The sequence below is a fragment of the Protopterus annectens genome, chromosome 5.part0 (genome assembly GCF_019279795.1).
Source record: "Protopterus annectens isolate FY-2018-M chromosome 5.part0, PAN1.0, whole genome shotgun sequence".
In the NCBI taxonomy this organism is placed as follows: Eukaryota; Metazoa; Chordata; order Ceratodontiformes; family Protopteridae; genus Protopterus; species Protopterus annectens.
Window position 1 is genome coordinate 1,519,298,751 of NC_056735.1, and position 27,677 is coordinate 1,519,326,427.

General features: G+C 35.9%; 1 protein-coding gene across 1 annotated transcript in view; it reads left to right on the plus strand.

Moving 5' to 3' along the window:
* The window catches only part of LNP1 (leukemia NUP98 fusion partner 1), a 626,541-nt gene extending 600,768 nt beyond the window's left edge, over positions 1 to 25,773 (plus strand). The window contains exon 9 of the mRNA XM_044071330.1: positions 23,648 to 25,773. The gene's annotated coding sequence lies outside the window, so the exon portion shown is untranslated. The remainder of the gene's footprint in view (positions 1 to 23,647) is intronic.
* The last annotated feature ends 1,904 nt before the right edge of the window (positions 25,774 to 27,677 follow it).

Sequence of the window (27,677 nt, forward strand, 5' to 3'; positions counted from 1 at the left end):
CATTTAAGAGTGTTGCTCAGTGATATACTTGGCTCATAATCTTTAGTCTCAAATCAGGCATCTACAGCTTCTTAAAAGCTTTAGTGCATCCAGCTCTTCTTATATGCAAAGGTAGCATATTCCATAGTTTACCAACCCTGGTATGAAAAAAGAACACAAAGCTTAAAGTTCTAGACAGAATTAAGCAAATTATGGATCCTCATAAAAAGATTACACTGAAAAAAAATAATGCCGACTGTTGCCTCAAGAGTTTCATTGCAATAACATTTATACATAAATATTAAATCCCATTTTAGCAACATGTTTCCAATGGGAAAAAAGTGATTAGTATTTAAATATTTCTCTGTAAGTACAGTACTGTATTCCAGAATCTTGTCTAGTGGAGGTTATTTGTATATGTTCAAGTTTCAGAATCTGAGAAGAAATATATATATATATATATATATATATATATATATATATATATATATATTTACATATATATATATATATATATATATATATATATATATATATATATATATATTTACACACACAAAAAGAACCACAATACTTTTAAATAATGGAACCAGCACCCATTCATCCCTACTTGAAAAACTTCAAATGATCACACCCCTTACCCACTTAGTGGAAGAAATTTGAACAAAGCCTAAAATAATGGAGTGACAAAGACCAGAAATAGGGACATATTTTAAATATTGCTCTTATAATCTTAGAAAGTTGCTAAAAATTACATGATTTGTGTTAGTATGCACTTTCTGAAAGATATGAAAACTGAAATTCAAATGGATTTGATTAGTCAGTGGCTTCAGTCATCAGTGATTTGCTTGAAAATCACAAGTTTTATGAGGAAGAGACTAAATATATAAGGCAAAAATCTGGACATTCTGCGAAAATCTGGACAGTCGAGAAGCATGCTCATGATATTACTAATTAGGCCATAACATCTTCTGATTAAATCCCTAGAACATTCCTCAAAACTTACACTTGAATCTATAATCACCCCAAATCCCTAATATAATTAGTCTTCATCAGAATATAATTATCAAGTGCATAAGGATAATCATTATTATTAGCACCAGCATGGATCACCATGCATTTCTTATAAATGAACCTCATTCCTTCTAGGTTTGACAGTTGCTGTTTCTGTAGTTGCACTAACATATGGTATCCACTTGTAACTTAACAAGCTTTTTTTTTTTTATTGTTAATGTCACCAGGTAAACATTGCAGCAGCAGTGGTAGCTGTATCTCAGAGAAACAGTAATAACACTTTTATGGAGAACGGATTGCCCAAAATGTGTTTTGTATTTGTCAGCAGATGTACTGAATGGATTAGTAAATGTCAAGTCCCTGGTAAACTGCTCATGCACATGCCTCCAGTATAAGTTCAAGGAACACTGGAGGCACTGATTTATATAAAAGCATAGGTTTATTGCATATATCCAATCAGAAGATGAAATGATAACTCTTTTTGGCTTCTCATTTCCAAATTAAATAACACAAATATTCTTTTAGCTTGCAGTCCTCACAAAAAACAACACTTTTTTGTATCTTTACACAGTCCACACAGCTCCACCAGGAAACAGGCTGTCGCAGGGTGTTCAGTAAATAGGCCTCACCAAAGTTTTAAGAACTTTGTCATAGGAGCTTCTGTTTGGTTAATCCATGACTTAGCCCTGACTAGACTAATATACGTCTTCTGATTTCCTTTTTTTTTTGACCAAATGATCTTCCAGATAAGTTAGTAACTTCCTAAAGACCTTGGGATTAGGGACCTCCTTTCAATGCATGGTAATTAGCAGCCTATTACTGATTAACACTGAATTATTTCCATAGCATCTGTTGTTAAAATGCTCCTACATATCGTACTGCACTACATATTTAAAGGCACATTACATACGTTCTCTGCTGAACATGTTACCATACATCTATATCTATCTTAGCAAACACTATGAAGCTGTGGAAACTCACCGTATGTTTGATTTCAGTATAATTTATTTATAGTGAAATTGAGCAGTATGAGTTACTTACAGTGCTGTCATACCATTTGATCCACATTACAGCAGATACTCACACTTAAGTAAATGACTCAAAATTCAATGTAGATAACCAACTCACAGTTCAATGCCTCTTTATAAACCCAGAGTTCAGTAGTTTTTTATAAGTGGCAAACATCTATCCCTGTCTATTAGCTCATGTAGAGCCTTTATTCAGGCTCCAGCCTGTCTCCCACTTGAAAGGCCATTGTCTGTAGTACTTACTTTCTTATGCTCTATGTCTGTCTGCCCCTCTCCCATAATGCTGGCTCTCTATAGTACTTCTGGTCTGTATCAGGGAGGTTCACATATCTCTGTCGGTCTGTCTCTCTCTGGCATTCACTTTTATAAGAACAGATGTGTGGTCTCCTGCTCTCAGGGTAGGTGTGGAATCTCCTCCAAGACTGCCTCAGAACTACACACACCACACAGTAATCACTAGGGGGCAATAAAATGTATGATCCTCCCCAATGTAAACCTGGCCAGTTAGATCTCATTTTGGCTGACCCACAAATTCCTTGCACATGGTTTACAGCACTTCAGATTGGGTGCCATTTGGCAAGATATCTGACTTGGAAACAGACATAGCACCATGATCACTTACTACTATGTTCTGTTCTCAGAGATGGGAACTCTCTCCCTAAGCTGATTAGTTTTCTTGTTTACCGGGGGTACCGGGACAAACTTAGTGCATGTATATATAGGGTCCATTTCCTTTTTCTGAGCTTCTGTTTATTTGTGTTATTTTAAAGTTTCCTCTCATGAGATCTCATGCCTGAGTTTAGTTTCCGGAACTATCAGTCCAGGCAGATTCACTCTATTTAATGCATAGTTTTATTTTTGCATGTATTTCAGCATAAATGTCTAGTAGTCTGTTAATTGCTTATAAGCTGCATCCAAAGTCATTTTTTTTCCACTTACCCAGTGAGGTGGGGGGGTGTGCCCCACTGGGGCACTCACTTTTCGTTCCAAGCGCCCATGTGTCTGGGCGCTAACCACTCCGGGGACAGTGTCAGGTGGGGAGTTGGATTGGGGTGGTACACCTGTGAAAGAGTAACGCAGGTGTCCTAAGGCAAGCTCAGGGAGAACAGAAACCTCACATGGAGCAGAAGGGCAAAAGTTTGCTTGATCGTGAGTTTCAGTATGAATACAGACAGTGAAAGCAGGGCCTCACAATCCTTCTGGCTTTTTGTGTTTTAAGCAGGAGGTGTCAGAAAAGTTACCACAGGGATAACTGGCTTGTGGCGGCCAAGCATTCATGCAACATTGCTTTTTGATCCTTCGATGTTGGCTGTTCCTATCATTGTGAAGCAGAATTCACCAAGCGTTGAATTGTTCACCCACTAATAGGGAACATAAGCTGGGATTAGACCATCATGAGACAGGTTAGTTTTACTCTACTGATTTTGTGTTGCGATAGTAATCCTGCTCAGTACGAGAGGAACCACAGGTTCAGACGTTTGGTGTATGTGCTTGGCTGGGGAGCCAATGGTGTGAAGCTACCATTTGTGGAATTATGACAATGCCTCTAATAAGTCAGAATCCCACCTAAACGTAACAATACTGCAGCACCGCAGATCTGCGGTTGACCAGGGATAGCTGGCCGCAAGGTCAGCGAGGAGCGCTGTTCATCACTGGGTCAGAGCATGGAAGGAAGGGGGGGGGACCGGGTGCTAAATCGTTCACAGATGACCTCATTATGTAGGGATATAGATACATACTGATCTTGCATATTTTGTTATTTAGGGTGGTGTGTTCTGACTACAGCATTGATTTGTCTTTCCAGTTTACTGCATTTCTGATTAATTATATCAATGTGTCTTTTCAACTCTACTATATTAGATTTACAAATTATCATTCCAGTTTCCAGATTTTTTCCACTTGGTAGTTACACGGCTGGTCATGTCTTCCATGACTTTAGGATGTTTGAAACTTTTGGTTTGTTCCACAATCTATGTCTCTCTGTCTAAGTCATGGCTTAGTTACTGAGTTTTCTTCTACAAAGAGATTTTCCTTTCCTTGGTCCAGCTTAGCAACAAGCTCCGATGCTCATAAGCCTAGTACTTATTATACAGCAGGAACTTCTCATTGTTACATTTGTTAATGCCTGTTATGTACTTCACAGATAAAGATTCTAGTTGTCTACTGATGTACTATGTTCTTCATCTGTAAATATGTTGTAAGTAATTTCTATGTTAAATTGTTAATCACTATGTAATCCAATGTAACTACTGTCTGTTTATTTTACTGTGGATCTTTTCTCCCCGGGCCTCCGCTGAAAATGGACCCACGTCCAGTCGGACACTCCCAGTCAACAAATTTAAATAAATAAATAAAAAATAAATAAACTTTTACTTTTCTTCCTGTACCAAATTCATGAGGCCTTCATTATTTCTGTATTGGTGTTCCAGTTCCAGGATATGTTACTAAGTGGATTTGATTGACTGTTATTTACACCTCTGTATTTCTTTGATTCCTCATTGATTGGTGCTGTTTATTTTTATTTGCGTTTTAGGATTTACTTTGTTCTATAACACATTGTGCTTACAAATATGTGTACAACTCTTTATTCTGTTTTTTAGCCTCTTGAAGTTATACTTCACTCTTCAAGTTGCACTTTTACTTTTGAAGTTGTATCCATTCTCAGCTTGCACATTCTGAAATTTCACTTTAGTTCAAACAGGAAATTAATAATATTTTGTAGCTTCTGCCACAATTTTTGCATTTCACTTGTAAATACATTTTATTTTATTTATTTTATTTTACATTTGTTTACTGGGATAGTCCGACTGGACCTAGGTCCATTTACAGAGGAAGCCCGGGGAGAAAAGCTCTGTACATATTTACAATAAAATCAACACCACAATTAAATGCTACATAATCAAAAAAACAGCATACAGAAATATTATAATGCAGACAGTAGAACAAAACAAGAGTAGCAAGAGAAAGAATTAGAAATCTACTGCTAACATAAAATTGTAAGTCTTTAGCAGGTGTTCAGAGATGTAACTTGCAAGTTATTTGTTATAGAGTGAGATGGGGGTTATGTGATGCATGGGCATGACCAATGATTCATTAGGTGTACTTTGAGAGAGTTTTTAAATTCTGGTGGCTGTAGGAGCAGAGGTAAGAGTAAGGGGGAGGTTGTTCCAGTTTTTGGCTATGTTGTGGGAGAACAGGGCTTGTCCTGCAGAGGAGTGGTTTTTCAGAAAAGCGTAGGAGGCGATTTGATATGTGCTTGGTTAGTAGTTGGTTAAGAGATGGGATTTTGTAGGGATAGTTCAAAATATTGTAGGCTAGAGTTAGCTGGTGATAGTTGTGTAGCTGAGGAAGTTCTTGCCAGTTAAGTTTGCGCAGTACCTGACAGTGGTGTGTTTTGTAAGTGGACTTATTAGCAAATATGGAAATTTTATTGTTGTATGATTGAAGTTGTTCAAGGTCCTGTTTTCTTAAGTGGGTAAGGATTGGTGCGGCATACAATAGGGTGGATAGTAGTTGTGTTTGGGCAAGAGTAATTCGTGCCTGATCAGTTAGAAATTTTCTGTGTCTATATAGTGTACTCATTTTTTTGCGAACCTTTATAATGGTTTGTGAGATATGGACACCAAACAGTAGTTTGTTGTCGATTTCTACGCCAAGGAGTTTGGTATGGTCAGTAGGGGAGATGCTAGTACCATTCTTGGATGTGATTGTAAATTGTTGATGGATAATTTTAGTTTTGTTGGGAGTGAATATGAGTAGTTTGGTCTTGTTGGGATTAAGGATGAGTTGGATCTGAGCAATCCAGTTTTCTATTGAGGTGAAGGATTCTTGAGTAAGTTTTTGAAGGGAAGTGAGTGATGGTGCAGAGCAGATGAGAGTGGAGTCATCTGCGTACTGAATGAGTGAGGCATGTTGGGTGGAGGCTGTTAGTAAATGTGAAAAAGAGTAGGAGGCCTAGTATTGAACCCTGTGGAACACCTATTGTGGTTGGAAGTAGGGGAGATATTGTGTTTTGCCATTGGACAGCCTGTTGTCTGACAGACAAGTAGCATTTAAACCATGCTAGAGTGGAAGGAGCAAAGGAAAGGGATGTCATGGAATCCAGTAGTATGGTGTGAGATACCATGTCAAATGCCTTGGATAGGTCTAGGAATATTGCTGATACAAAGTTGTTGTTGTTTCTGTGCAGGTTCACTGTATTTGTAAAAGAAAGGAGAGCGGTTGTAGTGCTATGGTGCTGTCGGAAGCTGTTTTGTGTGGGGAAAGGATGTTGCTAGTGTTTAGAAATTGCATGACTTGGGAGTGGATACACCTCTCAAGTATTTTGGATAAGGGGGGGTAGGATGGCTATGGGGTGGTAGTTAGTGAACTCATAAGAGTTTCTTCCTTTGTGCAGAGGGATTATGTATGAAACTTTCTATAACTTTGGGATGTAGGCTTCCTGAATGGACCAGTTTATGAGGATGGATACAGGGTATGAAAGGGAATCAGCTGACATTTTTAGGTAGTCAGCAGGTAGGTTGTCTGCAGCAAGGGTGGTGGGTTTGAGTTTTTGTAGGAGTTTTTTGATAGTTGTGGTAGGGACAGGTGAGGGAGTGAAGGAGGGGATTCTTAAGGGGTTTGCTAGGGGTGTCTGAGTGGTAGGTTTTGGAGATTTGTGAGGATAGTGATAGAATTGTTTCAGTTAAGTAGTTGTTAAATTGGGAGACAATGTCTGTGGTGTTATTGTTGGTGGTGGGAGTTGGTCTAGATGTTTTGCCTGGGTTAAGAAGGGAGTTGATGGAGAGCCAGAACTTTTGAGGGTATTTTGTGTGTTTGGTTTGGCTGTTGAGGAAATAGTTTTGCTTATCGAGTTTGGTTTGTCTTTTAGCCTGATTTCTTAGTTTTTGGTAGTTTTGCTTGGATAGGTTTGTGTTGTCTCTTTTCCAGGCTTTCCATGATACATTATATCAGTTTGGGTCCAAGTCTGACTTCTCTTTTGTTTTTTTTTTTCAAGTTGTAACATCAGATCACTTTGCTCTTTATGATTTATGATGTGTCTAACTTAGAGCTTTCAAGAATATATTCATATTGCATTGTTCCAATAAAACAAGGATTATTTTAAAAATGTCATCCATCTTTTTTGCATACTTTGTTTTGCCATTTTTCACTCTTTAAGGTCAACCAAAAACTTTGTAGACATGTTTTAATCATTTTAATTGCATTCTTAAAACCTCTGCATTGAATCACAGTTATGATTTATTTCTGCTTAAGGACCATACTCCATGCTGTTTTAACATTTCTACACTCCTGGTTAATATTCTGTCTACATCTTGCAAGGTTATATAGTGCAGTGAGAGTATTTAATTTACTTCCACTTGGTTTTGGTTACAGTTTGTTGTCCAACTAAATTTCTTATAGCTCCACTGTCTTTCCATGAAGTTCTTGTTTCTTAACAATACCCTCCAGTTTGAAATCCTCAGTATTTTCTGTTCTTGTTCTTTTCAAACCAGAACTAGAATTATTTCTGACCAAGGTTTTGCTTTGCCCACATGTAAAAATGGACTGGAAAACTCCCATTTGTTCCTCCTTATCAGGGATGATCTGATGCAAAGCACTTTTGTTCCACTACACTGGACTTAGTTGGTTAACACTACTTCCTTTGGGCTAAGGTGGCTGCACACTGATTAATGGCTTAACTTCAGCTCTCCCAGTGTGAAAAAAGAAACCAAAAGGCAAGGGCCAGGAGCTCTGTCATTTTTGAAAATTCAGTTATTGGCTAGTAAGTACTCTGCCTGGATACCAGCAAAGAAGAAACTAAGTTAGCCTGAAAGAAAATCAACTAGAAAAGGTAAAGAGAAAACACACTGACTGGGAAGTAGCCTACATCTGTTCACCAGAAGCAGTTCAATTTCCATCCTCCAGGTTTGGGGGAATACATGGCTTCCAGTCATCTAGAGGAAAAAAAATTAAATGTGTTCAGAGCTGATTAAAATAAACAAAGCACTGAAGGTGTATATCAACTCAAATAATAACAAAAATCTGGAAAAAAATGAAAGAAACTTATGAGCTGATAAAACTGAAAAATCAGAGGCTGAAATAAGAAAATGCTGGCTGAATATGAGACTGTTCAAAAACAGATGTTTCAAAAATAGTAGAATTAGAGGACAGCGTATGTAGGAAAAATCTGAGATTTTCTATTGTACCAGAGAAACTAGAAGGAGCAGACTGTTTTAATTTTATGAAAGCACAAATAAGCAGTTGGACTGGTATACCACAAACTGTTAATTGAAAGTGCACACTGCATGTATACTCCAAATCTGGTCATGAGAAAGGAGTCAAGAACAGTAGTAGTAAAGGCTAAGGAAGAAATAGAAAAGTTTGTCCAACAAAAAGTGAGCCATCAAGCAGAAGGTGACTCTGCTTATCATTCTTCTGATAATAAAGTGCATGAACAGACTTTGTCAGTGAAACCTTTTCCACTATTCCAAACGAAAATGAATGAGAGACAGCGAGAATCACAGGAGCTGACTAGAAGAATAGGGTGTACCCTTGGAATTGAAATGGGAATCTGGAGTTGATAGATGGAAATGAAAACAGAAATTAATGGATAATGTGACACTGAAACACATCAATTGCATTTGTGAAGTGCTGTGTATAAGAAAAAGTGGAGAGAGTGGACTTTTGTTGACTTTGTTAAACTTTTGGAGAACTGAAAGGCATTTGCCTCACTTCATGTCATTAATGTTTAGAAAGGCAATGAGGGTAGGGGAAGAAGGAAAAAGGTAACTAGGTAAAATTATTTCTGCTCATAACAGTAATTCTATGAAACCTTTCACAACCAAAATTGCATGTTCTACAGTAAAGCATTTTAGTTGTTCTTGTATGTGTTAAAATATTAAAGTAAACAGATGTATTTTTTCTTTTTTAGTATTAGGAAAGGCAGGTATTACAATGCAAAGGGAGAAAAAATGGACAAAGGCATGTTTATTAGGTTGTAATCTTCAGTTACTGGGGTGGGGGATGGTGTGCAAAAGTACACAGTTCAAAATATATGTAAAGCTGATACATTTTCTCTTACGTTTGTATATGTGAATGTCTGGATTAAGACCCTTGTCTTAATCTAATAACAAGTTTTAAGTAGAAATGAGTAAACAAGAGAACACCAAATATAATGAAAAGTTTTCCTTTAGCAGTAAATGTTTCAGCTTTTCTTTAGAAGCCTGCAGCTGAAGACCACATTTTCTCTTACTTTTCCATGGAAACAAGCTGATAATAGCACAATAAAAAGCCAGAACACTGGTTTCTTCCAGACTAAAAGTTAATGGGGGATAAAGATAAAAAAACCAGACATCAATTAGTGTAAGTAGAAGCACATGAAATAACATGCATCTTAGCATGGATGATCTTCATTTTAGGATAAGTAAGGCCTGTGTTTGGAGATGTCTTTTTGACACAATTGTTCCTATTAGGAGGGTTAAACGTCATTATTTGAAGTTGTACATAGTTTTGTGTGTTTGTATTGTATTAACATGCTATTTGCGGGTGTTCCTGTGGTGTCGTTTTGAGGGTTTTCATCAAAACAAAAAGTCTTGCAAAATGTGACATAGGTTTCAATGGTAATGATAAGAGAAAATGCATAAAGGATAAACCTGCCAAACCTTAGTGGGTGTGTGTATCACAAAAGCTGGAAATAGACATTTTAAAAACTTACATATAGTAGGTGGACACTTCTTATAATGGCAACACTTTCCATATTATCTTGGAATGTGAATGGTCTTAGAGATATAGGCAAAAAGGAAAGAATATTTAATTATATTAGAAAATGCAGAGTATAAATAGCAGTGTTGCAGGAAACACATTTGGAAAGAACTGAGCATGTGAATTTGATAAAGAAAGGATTTCAGGATGGATGTTTAGCAGAATATTAGAGACAAAGGAAAAGAGTACTATATTAATTACTAGTGGAGCTCCAACAGTGATAAAAAGAGGGAAAAGATAATAATAGAAGGTTTGTGGTAGCAAGTGGCTACTGGCAAGGAATGAGGATTATGCTGACAAGTATTTATATTTCACTTAAAATTGCTTTTATGGAGCTTAAAAAATGGGAGAAATAATTAGCTTTTAGCCAGAAATATTACTTGTTGGTGGGGAATGGAATTTGACTTGCAACAATGAGGGTGTATTTGGGGGGGACTAGAAGGGAATATATAATAAAATAAGGGTAGATTTCTGAAGGAATTTATGAAAATCAATTTTCATTAAATTTTCCAGAACCATAGATGAGGGCATATATATCTGGACTTGGTCTTTGACACAATCCCCCATTCAGGCATTATTGACAAAGTCACCCACCTAAATGTCAACCCTTTACTGTTAGCTGGGTTGCAAATTGTCTCACTAACTGCAAATTGTCTCACTAACCATACACATGCTTTCAAAGTGGGTGACTCAAACAGCAGACCTGTCATGAGTGGGATTCCACAAGGGTCAGTACTGGGCCCCTTTTTGTTTGGCATTTACTTCTTAGAAGTTCAGACCAAAACAAAGGGGCTGTGGCTGACCAAGTTTGTTGATGACTGCAAACTTGGTGTTATCATCGACTCCCTAAATCATGTCAGTGTACTCCAAGAGGGGCTTGCACAAACCAATGACTGATGCCAAAACCATGGACACAAACTAAATGAAAAAAAAAAGCATCATCACCCCCTTTGATAAAAGTAATTTCCCTACTATCAATAAACAATACCTTAAGTACAAATGTTGTAGTGGGGGATTTAGGTACACAAGTAGACCATGACAAACTTTGACCACCATGTGTCCACTGTATTAAAAAGGGTATTCTACATCACACAGTTGATTAGCAAAGGCATAGCATCAAGAGCAAAAGAGGTTATAGTCCCCCGCCCCTGTACTCATCTCTTATCAGGGCCATAATTGAGTATAATGCCCCCTTTGGTATGTACCATACCAGGCACCTGCGGCAACTGGAGAGACCCCAGAGATTTTTAACTAGAAAGATCCAGGATCTTCAGTACATGTCTTACATGGACAGACTGAAGTCTTTGTCACTGTAGTCAGTAGCATATAGGCTGCTTAGGGGAGACTTGTGCCTGGCTTACACAGCAATGTCCAACCCCAACTTGATGACATTACTGCTCATCTGTCGGTCAAATGGGACTAGAATTACCAGCTCCAGTGATCTAAATCTAGTCTGATTTAAATAGGACATGCTGGAGAGACAAATTTGTCTCAAAGAGGTTGCCACTTTTTTGGAGTAGGCTACCAATTCATGTTAAGCAGAGCACCTGTATGACTCTATTCCAAACAAGCCTGGATGAATGAATGGGAAACCACAAATTCCTGCCAGGAATAGCTCCCATGTCCCTCTTGGACATGGGAGGTCATTACTAATAATAATTTTGGGCATTGATTAGACATTTTCTCTTTAAATATAATGGGTTTAATAGGCTAGGCTTAGAATGACCCTCAGGTCAATAGCCTGGTAACCTCCTATGAACCTATGAAAATATTTGGTATGGAAGACAAATTCAATAGTAGGAACTCAGACAGAATTTGTGTATTACTCCCCAAGAAACAATAATTGGGCTAGACTAGACAGAAATTATATTTCAGATTAACATGTGCATTTACCTGAGAAGTCTGACACACATTCAATAGCTATTTCAGATCATGCACCAATAATTACCAAGATAAAAATGCAGGATAATGAAATAAAGATGAGACACTGGTGCTTTCCCATCTACCTGTTAGAGAGAGGAATGTATGCAATGGGTAGTGGAAATTATTCCAGAGTTATTAGAGAAGATTGAAAGCAACCCAGAAGTTATAGCAAGAGAGTGGGATAAAATGAAAGTGGAGTTTAAAAGCAGGGTAGAAATAAAGAAAAAAGATATATGGTTAAGGGTAAGAAGTAGCAAGAATTATTTAGAGGGGCTGACAAAGGTTTAAGTTTTACAGAATAAGGGAAATCTCACAGAACAAGACGACACAATTGCAGAGTACTAAAGAAAATGTAGGAGAGTACTTGGATAATATACATGAGTTTAGAAGGATTGCTGTAAAGCAACTGTGTTTTGATAACCACTCCAGAGCATAAATACTTTTGGCACAGCAACTTAGGCAACAGAAAATAGAAATGTTTGTTGCCAAACTTAAGGAGCATATGACAAGAAAAATAATCAGACACTCTGGAAAGGTATTACAGATATTTTGGAAATTTTATGAAAATCTGTACAAATCCGAGAAGTTGGGGAATCAAGAAAAAACCCACATGGAAATATTTATGGTACACAAATATGCTAAGGTTAGAGGTAGATGAAACTCAACAATTAACAATTAAGATAGGAGGAGATAAAGATATAAATGGCGATGTATAATCAATCTGCCTGAAAGTCTCCTGGAATAGGTCATATTCTGGTGGAAGTTTGGAAACTAGGAGGGAAGAAAGTGATAAAATATATGGAAGGTTTTGTTTAACAGCATTTTAAAAGGAAGGGAAGCATCAACATCCTGGAAAAAAGCAGCAGTGCATGTAACACTTAGACAGCAAAGACCTATCAGTTCTGCTTCATATAGCCCCATTTCAATTTTAAAACATGATTATTATAAAGTGTCTCTGTCTGTAATGGCTAAAAGAATGCCAAACATGTTGCCAAAATTGATAGCTATGGATCAATGTGGTTTTGTGGAGGGAAGGCAAAAATTTGCCAACATTAACAAAAAATGATGATCCAAAGGGAAGCAGAATTTAAGAAAATATTGCTTGTTGGTGAGTCTTGATGCAGAAAAGGCACTTCACAGAGTAAGATGAGATTTTATGAGTAGGGCAATGGAAACATTTGCATTTCCTGATACAATAATAATATTAATTAGGAGGATATATAAGGGATCAGAGGCAAAAATCAAAGTGGAAGGGTTCCTCTGTGACAAGCTGTGTCTGAACAGAGGAACCAGGCAGGGGTGTCCTCTTTCTTATTTGTTATTCGTATTATACTTAGAACCATTTACAAAGAAAATGAGGGGCACAGAAATTCAAGAATACAATCAGTAGAATATTCAAGAAAAGTTGACTTTATTTGTAGATATTATTTTGTATCTCACAGAATGAGAAAAGAACATCTCAGCGTTATGAAACATTCTGAGATAGTTCCATGTTTTTTCGGGATATAAAATCAATGAAGATAAAACAAAGGCTATAGCTGTAAACTATGTACACATGATTTGGTTCAGCAATACCGATACTTATGGGGTCATAATAAAATTAGGTATTTAGGAGTATGGGTTAAACCAGATTCTTTTATAGTATGCTAAGCACATATGGGAAACAACTAAACAAGAGATAATACAAAAAACTGAGAAACTTGAAGCTTTTGCCTATGGATATGGAGAGCAAGATGTAAACAGTAAAACATTTTTAGTCCCTTTAGTTTTATACATAGGTCAGGCATATTTTTATCAACCAGAGGAGAAGTTGTGGGTGGTAATTAATAAAGACTTGAATGATTTTATCTGGGAGGGGAAGAGGAGAAGAGTCAAGTGGGATAAGTTGATCCTTCCAATAGAAAAAAAGAGGTTCAGGATTACCTGATTTGAAGGGATATTTTAGAGCTACATAGATAAGGCTCTTACATAACACAAGCAGAAATCTATAACACAAAGTAGAATGGGATGATGATGAAGCAGGGAGGTAATTCAAGAAAAGTAAATAGTAGGATTTTGGATGCAGATCCTTAAGGAGAATAACAATAGTCATATAGAATATTATATTCATAAAGCAGCAGAAAGTATTCTAAGACATAATCTGACATGGGACTGGAGAAAGGAGATTTTGCCAACAGGGATGACTGCAATTAGGGGTACAGAGAATAGGTAAGAGGGGGTTGGAATATGAAAGTATTGGGAACAAATAGAGGGAAAGGCAGTAGAATGGGAAGAGACCAAGAAGACATTTGGACTGCAGGCTAGAGATTGATATCAGTCCCTGATATAGAAGGCAAAGTATAGGTAAAGAGAAAGGGGTAGGGGAATCCTAAATAAAAGACTTGCATTGATTGAGTTTTTAGTTGAATCTAGAGCAGAAGCTGCTATTAAAAAAAGGAATAATTAGCAAGGCATATAAAATATTGCCTAATAACTATAGGAATCAATCACAGGAGGTTAGAAAAGATTGGAAAGATGGGGAAGAGAGATTAGATAAGTGATTCACAAAGAAACAATGGGAGTACATATGTATGGATACCGAATATGCAACAAAATCTAGAAGATTTAGGATTTTTGCCTGGATGTGTTTGCCTAGGTACTTTTATACCTCAAGCAGACTCCAAAGAATTTTTCCTCAGGTAGATGGAAAATGTTGGAGGTGTAATGGGGAAGAAAGAGGTAACTGGGAGAATATGTTCCCAAAGTTAATGAATTAGCAAACTTTAAAGATTCCCTGCAGTGTACTCTGTCAAGAATACTGGTGAGCAAATGAGTGTAACTAAGGAAATTATTTTTCTGAGCTGGGGTACAGAATCTGAATTGTCTAGATGTAGTTAGGCCTTGTTATATTTAATATGGGTGGCTACAAAAAAGCTGTTACTAGAAGATGAAAATCAAAGTCTAAACCAACCATACCTGAAATAGTGAATATTGTAGCAGAGATAGAAAGACGTAAGAAGTAGGATATTTAAAAAGGGATAGGGATAAATTACATAGCTACAAATGAAAATTGCAGAAACAATACATGCAGAAAAATGTTTTGGAGGAAGAATGAGGTTTAAGAGAAAGCAGGAATTGAACAATTTATGTAATGTTGATTTGATTATGTTGTATAGAGGAATGTAAGTGATGGCTAATTATTGTAAATGTGAACTTGTTAATATGGGTAAATTAGATTTATATAAATGTAAGTTTGCCTATGTCACAAGTGATAATTCAATAAAGGTGCTTAAAAAAATTACTTCATTTGGTTAACTCATACCTCTACCTTCACAGTTTTATTCTTACTTGAACAAACAATTACGGCTTTACTCATTTATTTCGCCACTTATTTTCCAATACAGGCAACTCACAACCAGTTTACAAAGTTTTCATATAATTTTCTGTGTTGTGCTATACATCAGTGATCCAACCCTCCCTTTTCACTTTCTGACGTTTTATTTTCAAAATCAACACTTCATTCTTGCCCCACACAAAAACAAAGCCACTTTTCCCCTGTTAGAGAGTTTAATGTTTACAAACACCTTTCTCTTGTTTTAGTTAACAATGAACCCCATGGTTTAACCTTTTAGAATCAACAGCATTGTCTTGATTTACTCAGCAACAAACCCTTTTTTATACCGGCGGGATTAACCATTTAGAATAAAGAAATGCAACACTTTTCCCCAGTGAACTTACTCTACAACTGTTTGATTTTTTTTCTTAAAGGAGTAAAATATTCTTTTTTATCACACTACTGAATGCAAATTCTATATTGCCACAGAGTAGTTTGACACTTCATACATCAGTGATTGCATCACTTTTTAAGCACACTACTTTTCCACTTTTCATTTACAAGGGGAATTTCCTCACCTTTTCCCCTAGTCACAAGTAATTTGACACAGCAATTATTTATAGTTTAATAATTTCAGCTCTACATTTAAAATGCAGTTTGGAAATGTAACTCAGTTTTCTCATACTTGCTGTTTGCTTCAGTAATATCTTCCTTGAGTATATGCTTCATACTACAAGCACATCCTTTTCAACAGATTTCCTCTAACAGCTTAGTACATTCACTATACATATATAGTTAAGTAACCTTCCAACTATTTCATATCATTTTGCCAAAACACATAAAAAGTACTTGTCATTCTGCAACTATTTGACATAATACCCACTTCTTTTTAAAGTTAGCTTAACAACTAATTATATTTCTACCTCAGAGTTGTTTTGCTTTGCTTCTGTGTATGAGTCTACTTAATATCCAGTTAAGAACACACACAGTTATACTTTAAAGTTCACCCTTGGTAGACTCACAGCAACTCAGGAGAATTTTTTTCCTTCTCATTGTGATTATTTAAAACAAACTCACAGTTTAGCAAAAGAAAAGAAAACAGTAATTCCTCAAGAGGCACACACTAATGTCTCTCTACAGGTGAGGAAATCATCTCACAGTGGGACTGCACTTGCAGGTAGCAATGTAATAAAAATACAGTACAGTTTGACATACGTAGACAAAAAATTGCTGAAGGAATATACACCCCTGTATTATTATTATTATAGCAAACATTTTGGAGACTCACTGTATTGTTTCAGTGTAATTTATTTACAATGAATATGTGCAATGCAGGTTATATATAGTGCAATCATAACATTTAACTACATTACACAGGGTATTCACACTTAATTTCAGGTAAATAACTCAACTCGAGTAAACTACTCACAGTTCAAGTCTTCTTTAATAAAAGAGGTAAACATCTCTTTTTTCACTATGCGTTCCCTTTGTCCAAGGTCCAGTCTTTCTCCTACTTGGGGGACCAAAGTCCATTCTCATCTCTGTCTCTCTCAGTCCTTCTCTCCCTAGCTCTATAACTGTGACTCCCAACAGTATTTCCTGTCTCTACCAAAGAGAGACACATACTTCTATGTCTCACACTTTCTGACCCACCTTCTTATAAGAAGAGGGTGTGACTTCCTGCACTAAGGTGGGTGTTGATGTTCCTCCTCCTTGAATGCAGCTGCACATACTCCACAACAGTTCCTAATAGGGAATATACCACAATGCAGACACAGCTGTGTATATGTATATATATATATATATATATATATATATATATATATATATATATATATATATATATATATATTTACATATATATATATATATATATATATATATATATATATATATTTATATACATATTTATATATTTATATATATATATATATATATATTGTATATATATTATATATATATATATATATTTATATATATATATTTTATATATATTATATATATTTATATATATATTTATATATTATATATATTTATATATATATTTATATATTATATATATATATATATATATATATATATATTTATATGTATATTTATATATATATATTTATATATTTATATATATATATATATATATATATATATATATATATATATATATATATATATATATATATTTATATATATATTATATATATTTATATATATACTTATATATATATTTATATATATATATATATATATATTTATATTTATTTATATATATATATATATATATCTATATGCACACACACATATATTCAGCCACATACATACATGCATACATATATGTGTAATGTACATTATTTCCTACTTGCTATATATTATGTCCACCTTGAATATAGGTGTGCAAAATAAGATAGAAAAAAGCCATCCCATTTAATATTTCAATAATAAACATGCAAGGAACCACCTTACAGAGAAGAACAAAAAAAGTTAAAGCACAGCAAGCAGTTTATTTGGAGTTCATTGTGTGAGCATGTGTATACTAGTTCACGTTAGTATATTTCTCTTAAGTTACTAGTTGAATACCAGTCGATTGCCTGCATACTACATAGCACCAAGTGGTGCTTGATGTTGTGAGCTTCTGTGAGTCATTATAGAGAGAGCATTCTTGCCCCTCTTGCAGGTATCACACTCAGTTCCACATCTCTAGCCAGATATGGCCAGAGCACAATGGAACAAGTCATCCACCTAAAAACATTAGAAGTATAAACTGCAGATCATCTGCATGTTAGACTACTCTCCATGATGAGGAAAGAGACAAAATGGTAGTATGCTTTGAGTGGCACAGAAAATTTGAGGTACTGTTCATGGGGGTACTTTAATATACTTGAAGTGGAGTATCTTGTCTACAGCCACATTGAAGACCAGCACCATCCCTAATGCCCTACAAGGGGCAGGCCTCAGACAGCTAGGGCTAGTACGTGCTCAAGAAAGGAAATCTTAGACGACTTCTCAAATGCAGAGGAAAAGGGAATCACACAGCTGGAACTGGTTAGCTATTTGAGAACGAGTGCACACCAAGCAGTGTAGCTTATAATCAGCTGTACAAAATCAATCCAGCCAAAAATGGTGGCTGTGACTTTGCAGAATTCCAGAAAACATTTTTATGTCATTATAAGGTGATGTGGAAGAACACTGAAAAATCACAAAAAGTACCATCATGTAAGAACCAGATTTTGTTAAGAAACTAATATGCAGCTCAAAAAACAGAACCCCCCCCCCCCCCGGTGGTTTTCCTATTAAATGACAGCTAATGTAAGGGAAAATCACATAACATTTAAGAACCATAACAAAATAAAAAAGGAGGAATACAGAAAACAGTGCCAGTTACAGCAGACAAAGCAGGAAAGATGGTCAAAACCCAGTTTGAAAACTAAAGGCTGCATTGGGAAAAACAATTCAGTGAAAAGGGAGCATACATGTTTATAGATGAATAAAGTAGTAAAGAAAGACATAAGAAGAAATAATGAAGATTAAAAATGTATTGATAAGAGTAGAAAAATGGTGAAAAGGGGAGGATACAATTGCCAAATAGTCATAAAAGGAAGACAGGACATATTTATCACATTCAGTCAGTAGAAGTATCAGGAATAATGATACAGATCTTAGTCAAGTCACATAAGAAAGAGACACAAACGTTAGGCAAGGCAATGTAACCGGAGAAGATCCAAAGGGCACTAAGTCTGTGCATCCTGTAAGGAGTAGAGCTGGGGCCTGTCCAACACCTCTCTAGAACTGATTTGGTATCTGAGCAGAACTCCCTCTAAGGAAGACTGTAGGAGCTTAATTACATGGATATCCCTTATCACATGAATAACAACTTCACCCCTTGTGATGGATATCCAAGACATGGTGAACTTAGATAAATGGCATGCCCTCATTGATGAGCCTGGTGTACAGTCAGGACTGTGGCTACTGTGCCAGATGAGATGGCTTCCACTAAGCCACCCAGTGCAATAACAGGATGAAACATTCTCTAACACATGGGGCCTTCCTCGTTCTACAGGGGGCTAGTTTGACCTGGAAGAAGAAGCAAGGCTGAAGGGTATCTCAGAGACTCTACTCAGTAGCATGTGCTTGCTTCCTTTTTTCCAAATTCAAATAACTCATGGAATGTCTGCCTAAAGAGGACTGCCTCTTGCACTGGAGACATCTAAAATGGCCTGCCTAAGCTCATCTTTAAGGAAGGAAAGGCTCAATAACACCATCACATGGAGGCTCACAACTGAGCCTTTGACCTCAGCCAAAGTATCAGTCCAGTAAAAAGTGTGGAAGGCCATATCAGAATTCACTGTGGAAGTCGTGTTAATGCCCTCCAATCTCCAGGAGGGTCAGAGTCTTTTCTTTCATCCTATGAATGTTCTCTGTGGAAGTTATAAGCTACACCTCCCATGTACTGTGTGCTCCTGCAGCATACAGTAATTCTCTATAAAGTAATGATAAAATCAAATGTGGGGAGGATGGAAGCTTGTCCAATAGAGAAATCTATCAAGCTGTTGTTTTGTATACAAACTTGTTATAATGTTTTGACCTGGTATACCACAATTCAGATAAGCTGTTTCTCTTATCTGCACCTTCCCACTAAAATTAATCCAGCTATGTTCTTAGCAAAATATTCAATAAATTGTACAATTAGCTGGGAGCCCCACCTGCATGTAAAATATAAATTAAATATATAACTATAATTTGTAATTACATATTTTCTGAAAAAAAGATGATCATAGCTTATTCACTCTCAAACAAATCCATTGTAAGCTTTTTGCATGATGGAGCTTAGGGAACTCCCATAGTTGTTATATAAATTTTCATCAAAAACAAAGACATTTGGGTATAAGCAAAATGAAACAACAGTAGTTCTACAGTTGGCTGCTGGTGATTCTTTAAAAAAAAACATAAAAACATCACCTGTATATCATGTTCTTGCCTGATGGATGTATATAAGCCACCCAATCACAGAGAGTGCATGGGTTTCCTTTGCCCCATGGTAAAAATGGTGGAACTGAGCTCAAATCTCTCTTCCCCCTTTTCACTTTCTCTTCTTCCCTCTCTCTCTCTCTTTATTATTGAAACATATATTTACCAAAAAGTATTTTGCATGTTAGAGTGGAGTATGTAAGGCTAATAAACCAAACATGAATATAATAAGGGACCACATGATTAATTCCTGAAGTTTTCACCTTCAAGATGCATGACTGTCAGTGAGATGTAAAAATTCAGCAGTATATTGGAACTAACCCAGTTCACAGGCTTTTAGCTCATTAGTATTTATCAGTGGAACATTTGTCAATACTTGCAGATGATACTCAAGTATACTGCCATAAAAAACAATTCTTCTAAAAATTATGAATTTTTTTTAAGAAGAATTTCTCTCCACTTTCTATTTCCTTTATTATAGCTTTCTAGATGCACCAAGGCTGGGATGTACTAAGCATGTGCTTGCCTGGGGAAAAGCATATACAAAATTACTCAACTGACTATTGATCTTTTTGGAGTGTACAGCAGAGCAATGTGAAATTTGCTAGAGTTCTTTTACAGCTTTACTGAGATTCTCACTGAAACAAAACTTCCAAAGACAAGTGGCTTAGCATGCTGATGAAAGTGCCGATATGTAAATGCATAGAGGTGTACATGAGACACTAAGTCTGTTCTATATCTTTCTGAAATGAAGTAAAGCTTCTTCTTACTCTAAACCAAACAGCATCCTGTGTGGCATCTGCAGGGTAGGTTAGAAGTACAGAGGTAGAAATTTCTTACGCATTGCCTGGTAAGTCATTTGTGTGTGTGTGTGTGTGTGTGTGTGTGTGTGTGTGTGTGTGTGTGTGTGTGTGTGTGTGTGTGAGCGCATGTGTGTATGTGTCTGTGTATGTGTGTCTACATATATATGTGTATGTTGTATGTGTCTGTGTGTATGCGTGTCTACATATATATGTGTATGTACGTGTATGTATAAGTGAATATATTTGTGTTTGTGCCTGTGCATATGTGTATGTGCATATCCATCTGTGTGTGTATGTGTGCATGTGTATGTGCATGTGTGTGTGTGTGCACATATAAGTGAATACATTCATGTCTGTGTATAGGTGAATGCATTCATGTGTGTGTGTGTGTGTGTATATGTACAAGTGTATGCATTTTTGTGTGTGTGTGTATAAGTGAATGCATTTGTGTGTGTGTGTGTGTGTGTGTGTGTGTGTGTGTGTGTGTGTGTGTGTGTGTGTGTGTGTGTGTACCTGTATGCATTTGTGTGTGTGTGGCTATCTGTGCATATATGAATGTGTGTGTGTGCGCGTGTGTGTGTTTGGGGGGGCATTATGTGACACATTTTCTAGTTCATCTCAACAGGGAAGGCCTTACCCCCCCCCCATTCCACTATTTTATTATGAAGTTCAATTTGTGAAGCTATGTTGATTTGTTTGCTTTCTTTACACCTTTAGACTAAGGACCATTGATTGTATCCTTGTATTTCTGGAATATGATATTCTTTCTGCCTGCATGTAAACTATGTGGTTAATTTTAGGAGACAAATGACATGCCTGTATTTAATTACTTATGTCTGAATCTCTGGTGTTGTGCAATGTATGAGATAAATCTTCTGTTGTTGCTGCTGGCTAATAATGACTCCAGTATCAGTAAGTAATGGTATTTCACAGTTTACTACAAGAATACAGATCTTTGGACTGAATATAAAAATAGATCTGTCATATCCATGGGGTACTGTGAATGAATGCATATATTCTAACTTCTAGCTAAACATGCTGACAACAGTTATACTTCATTTGCTACATGTAGTTTTGGCTCATTAACTTTAGTTTTGAATATTTTCATAATTTATTTTTTATTAATTTTATTAAAAAGCATATGCAAGGATTAAAAATTAGTAATAATTTTCTTAGACTGTGTGACTAAAGATCACAGTACAACTGTTTGGGTTTCAACAATGTCAACAGTTAGGTGTGAACTAGCAATCTAGCAGATCAAGTCAAAACTCAGTACAATAAAGAAAATAATTTTTGCAGTGAGTCTTTGTCTCACCTTGCACTTCCAAATATGAGAAGTTTTACTCCATCAGCACAATTACTTATATACTACCTATGAGATCAGTGTTCCTTGAAGTAGATCTGCAGCGTTGGGGTAGTACACATTAAGACATGGCTACACATCACTGTTTGCACTGCAATTTGTCAAACACTTGTGGTCTGACATTTTGTCTTATCTCCATAACTCTCAACTTCTTTTTTGAAGAATCAGGGGCAGTAGCAAAAATAACTGGAGACAAACCCCAAAGCTAGGGTCAGTTTTTAAATACTACTCTAATTCACTTAAAATTGTTAATAGAACAGGTTTTGCATCAGCACAGACTTTCTGAACAATAAGAAGTATGAAACCATAATGTCTACCATTATCCTTTGACTGTAATCATCAGTGATTTACAAGAAAATACAAATTTTGACAAGAGTCAGGGCAAAATATGAGGCAACATCAGAGGCATTCTGCAAAATCAGCAATAGCTGAGAGGTATTCTTGCATTTCCTAATATGTGATTACACATGGTAAATAAAAACTCTCTTTTTGGGCTTCCAAGATAAATTCTGGTCTACATCTGAGAAACGACAAAGGCCATGTGAGCCTACAAAAGTGTATGCATTAAAGAAATGAAAGTTGCCATTTGTAAACTAAGCTAAGCTAGCTTTAGTAGGGTGAGTATAACTTTAGAACTTTTGTTTGTTTTTTCAGCTTTTCCCAGTTAGAGGTCACCACAATGGAACTCCGGTCTGCTAATGATTGGCAGTTGATTTTTATGGTGCCGAGTTGCCAGCCCAATGCCCAACCTTCAGTGAAGGCACGCCCATTCATGCATGTCTTTCGGAGGCAACTCGACCGTGGGGAGGACATGCAGACTCCAGACAGAAGGCACTCCAGCCGAGAATCAAACAGGAGAACCTCTTGCTGTGAGGCAACAATGCTACTGCTGTACCACCACGGCTTTACTGTTTTCAATATCTTACTAAAATTTTAAACATGTCCACCTTATAAATTCAGTTAATGGACAAAACCGGTAAGTGCTCACTTCACACTCAAAAAGTGACTTAAACACTAACTGTTGAATCATAGATTGGAAAAAAATATCTAATGTCATTGCTATAGTACAGGGTGAGGAAGGGTCCAATGTAACATGATGAAAATCTTGGCAAAAATGATTAAACGATGCCACAGTCACTATTTTCATTTCTACCATACCTCTCAACTGTCCCTAACTTCCAATAAAGTCTTTGATTTTAGCTCAAACATTTGAACTTTCCCTACTGAAATTGTGAGTTTGAGAAACAAATGGAGGATTTCATTCAAAAGATAATGACAATCATCATATTTACAGACTTCTTTTACTTAAGAAAATCCATGTTAGTTCAAGGTATCTTATTCTGTCAACTTTGCAGGTCAGTAGTAGCAATATTTAAAATGTGTCATTGATTTAGGGTTTTGTTCCTGATTATTTTGGCTTTATTCCTGATTTTGTTGGTAACAGGCTGAGAAATAGGATTTCTATAGTCATCAAATTAAATACAATCATAACAGTAATACAAGTGTGTGCTTGTTTCCACAGGACAAGAGCTGGTATCATAACCTACTGCTACTTATAGAAGGCACCATTTATACCACGAGGAATGGAGAATCTGCACAGACACTATTACTGGTCGAGTTTGTTATTCATATGTAAACGATTTACTGAGGAATTTGATGAATTTGAGAAAATAAATAGTAATGGCTTTGGGATTAAGTTTTCTAAATATGTGAATAAAGAACATATCTGCTTTCTGGATTTGGTGTTTTGGGATGAAAATAAGAACATTTGTACAAAATTATATAAAAAAGATGCATTGACATAGAAAGTTTTTGATGGAAACAGTTGCCACCCTAGGCATGTTTTAAGGTTTTTATTATTAGGGGAATGCTTGTGTATCAGAACAGCTTGCACTAGTTGGGATGATTTTATTAATTAGATACAGAATTTTTATACAGTTTTTTTAATGACCCCATGGAGATAGACAAAGAAGCTTATCTTGAAACTTGCATTAGGACTAGGATAAATTTATTATCACAGAAATTGAATGAGTATAATATAGCTGTAAATTTCAAAGTTAGTAATAGTAGAGTGATTTATCAAAGAATATAATGTATTTGCAAACATGATAGAAATGATGCCAAGAAAACACTGGGATATACTGAGAGACAATAAACATTTAAGTTATGAAAATGTAAAATTATTTCCTATAAAAAGGTAGAAATGAATAGGATATGATAGTACACAGTTTATTGAAAAATAATTAAACTATTTATTAGTGGACAGAAGGAACTTTTCCTGTGGCAGTTGCAATACCTGTAGGTATCTGATGAATGTAGTGAAGTATATCAATAAGAGAAACTTTCACCACAATTATACACTAATACAAAAGTGGTTATATATGTAATAAATTATGTGTGCAGACTAAATTATATTGAACAAAAAAGGGAACTTAAGGTGAGGATACAAATGCATATAAATGATGTAAAAAATAAGAGGTCTGAAAATCCAGTATCAGAACTTATTAATAAACATAAGGGAGATGTAATTTTGATAACAGTATACAGTTTATAACATATTATATGAACTGTGAGGCATGACCTTTTAAGAATATTTATTAAAATACAAAGCTGAAATAAATTTGAAGTTAGACTTTGAAACCCCATATTCCAAGGAATGAAATAGAATAGAAATATATCATGATTAACTGACTGTGCATTTAGATGTTATGATTATAATTCCTGCTAGTGATACATATTTTAATTTATTTTCTTTTGTTTTTAGATTTTTTTCATATTTTTTGACATGTTTTTCTTTTTAATTAGTATAGAATTAGTGAATTAATTGATTGTGGGTCATGTGACTTGGGTTGCTTATTTAAAGAATGGCTTGGTAATTGTGAATATTTTAAGTCTTTAAAAGCATGTTGCTAAGGCACTAGACATAATAAAGTTTAAATTCGGTGGTTCATCTAATATTTTATTTCATAGTGGTATAAATATTTGAGAATACATGGCAAAACTCAAAAGTTAAACACATTTCAGTCCTTTGGAAGTACAAGAAAATTATCCAAATTTTCTTTCTTCAATAAGGCAGTTTTAACAAACAAAAATGACTAGAGTGCACAATTTCACTTCTTTTTTTTCCTGGGAAAAATGCCTCCAAACCCCCTACAGATCTGGGTATTTATTTTGCCCCTTAAAGTTTGGAATTGTACAAAGTTTCTGGTGGCTGCATGCACACATAATTTATCATGGAAAGGCAGAAAACTTGCCAAATGTTTTTCAGTATAAAGGCTTGTCAGCATACCTCTCAACCTCTTAGTGCAAGAATTCTGAACAAATTCAACATTTGGGGGAAAAGTTCCACAAATCAGGGATATATTAAATATTGCTGTTATAAATGTATAGTCACTAGTACAACAGGGGTTTTGTATTAGCATAAGTTTTTTTGAAGATTTAACTCAAACTCAAATGTCTGTCATTATTTAATGACTTAAATTCTTAATGGCTTGAAAACCACAAATTGTATGAGCAATGGACCAAAAATATGAGTCACACATTTGGGCATTCTACAAAACTCTGGACAGATGAGAGAGGTCTATATTAGATCACCGAACACTTAAAGCGAACATGATTAATCGACCCTATGTAAGCAAAAGCTTACGATATCAAACTGTCAGAACAGCGATTTTTTTTTTCCCAAGAAAAAAAAAAATCGCTGTTCCAAAAAAAAAAAAAAAAAAAAAATACAAAACAAAACACTTTAAACATTACATTAAGTGGGGGGCTTCACCTCCCACCCCCCTACTTAAATATACCAACTCCAAGACCGCACTACAGTGCAGAAAATGGCAAAGTAACAAAGCGGTCAAGCAAATTCTTTCCCAGGGAAAGAATTCACTCAAAAGCCGCTTCGATATTTTGCTGTTTCAGTCTTTTAAATTCGACCAAGATGCATTCGAAAGAATGTGTCTTCAGTCTTCCAATATGAACCCGATGAGAGGCATGCTTGGCAGCTACACACTGAATATATTAGAGTTTCAAGGGAATAACAGTTTAGTGTTGCTTATTTAATTCTGTTTTCAATGTGAAAGCTTTTTGTTTTGTTTAGCAAATGGTACTGAATGCTTTTGTTGTTAAAATTGAAATGAAAAATTACATTAAATACAAATCTCTGGGATCATTTGTCCACTGAGAAATTCTGAACTTTATTTTATGGTGGCTGGGGAAACACAGCTAAGGAAAATGATACTGGTAAAGCTGGGGAACTTGTCCGTTATCTGACAAGGGGTCCAATTTGACAATCTGGTTCTGGCAGAAGGTCAAAAAGATGAGCACTTTCTTGTTTTGCAGAATAGAAAGTTTTCGAAACCTAGATCCTGTACAGTTATTGCTTAGGGGCAGTGCCACATTGAGGCACACAGGGGTACTTGCTCCTCCTCTCCCATGAAATGGTGTGCCCCTGTGAATGCTTCAGGTCCTGGAATAATACAATTTAAAACAAAGTTCTTTTGAAGCCAATCCCCACCCGTTCCTGTTTGGGTGAAAGCACAAGAACAGCAAGTGTGGTTCCTGCTCCTCTGCTCAACTGACTTGTGGAACAGAAAGCACAAGCAACATTTTTCCCACTGACTTTTTGGAAAACTGAGAAAGTACAAGCATTTCACAAGCACTGTCTTTTTAGAGCAGAAAAGCACATTTTTACTGGAAGCAGTGAATGGGCACATTCATAAGCAAAGGAAAATGGCTTTTTTAGAAGAAAGAACTGAATGAGAATGGAGTGGTGTGTGTGTGTGTGTGTGTGTGTGTGTGTGTGTGTGTGTGTGTGTGTGTGTGTGTGTGTGTGTGTATTTGTGTGTATGTTCAGCACTATATCCCAGAATAGTTATGGTGTAAAGGAAGGGACTGATTGTAGTAAATAGGAGCTTCATCATATGAGACATGTTCTTTGGAAACAATCTTTGGTTTCCTTATTTTGTTCACTGTTAATGTGTTTACTTGGCTGTGAATAACTTAGACAGCATGGAGTCTATAAGCTTGATGTTAAAATATTAACTATTAATGCATTTTTAATGTAACTTGTTTTTACAGACACATGGATGTGAAATACACTGTGATGGGTTACAACAGTTTGCCTGGTAATTACTGCAGATGACTGAGGCTGTGTAGTGCAGCATTTGATTCCCTCAGCCTTCATTTGTTTAGTGTGAGTCTGACCAAGTTCCTTCACCAGATAGTGCTCCTGGGCTGCCCCTGAAAAAGGACACTTGTGTCCAGTGGGCTGTCCTATGCTGTTAGCAAGTGTTATCTGTGTCTTTCAAATTTTTGCAACCTTCAACTAGTCAATAACTAGTGCTTCACTATTTGCTATTGATTATGAATCCCCTTACATCTGTTATAACTTACTGGATAGGAGGATGCAATTTCAATAAATATGAGTTTCAAATGAAGAGATGTTTACTGTTGCTTATGTTGCCTGTTTTCAATTTGAAAGTGTTTTGCTCATCAAAATGGCTGACAGTGTTTCTGCTTTATAATTTTAATACAAGTTTTAAATTAAATCCATGTGT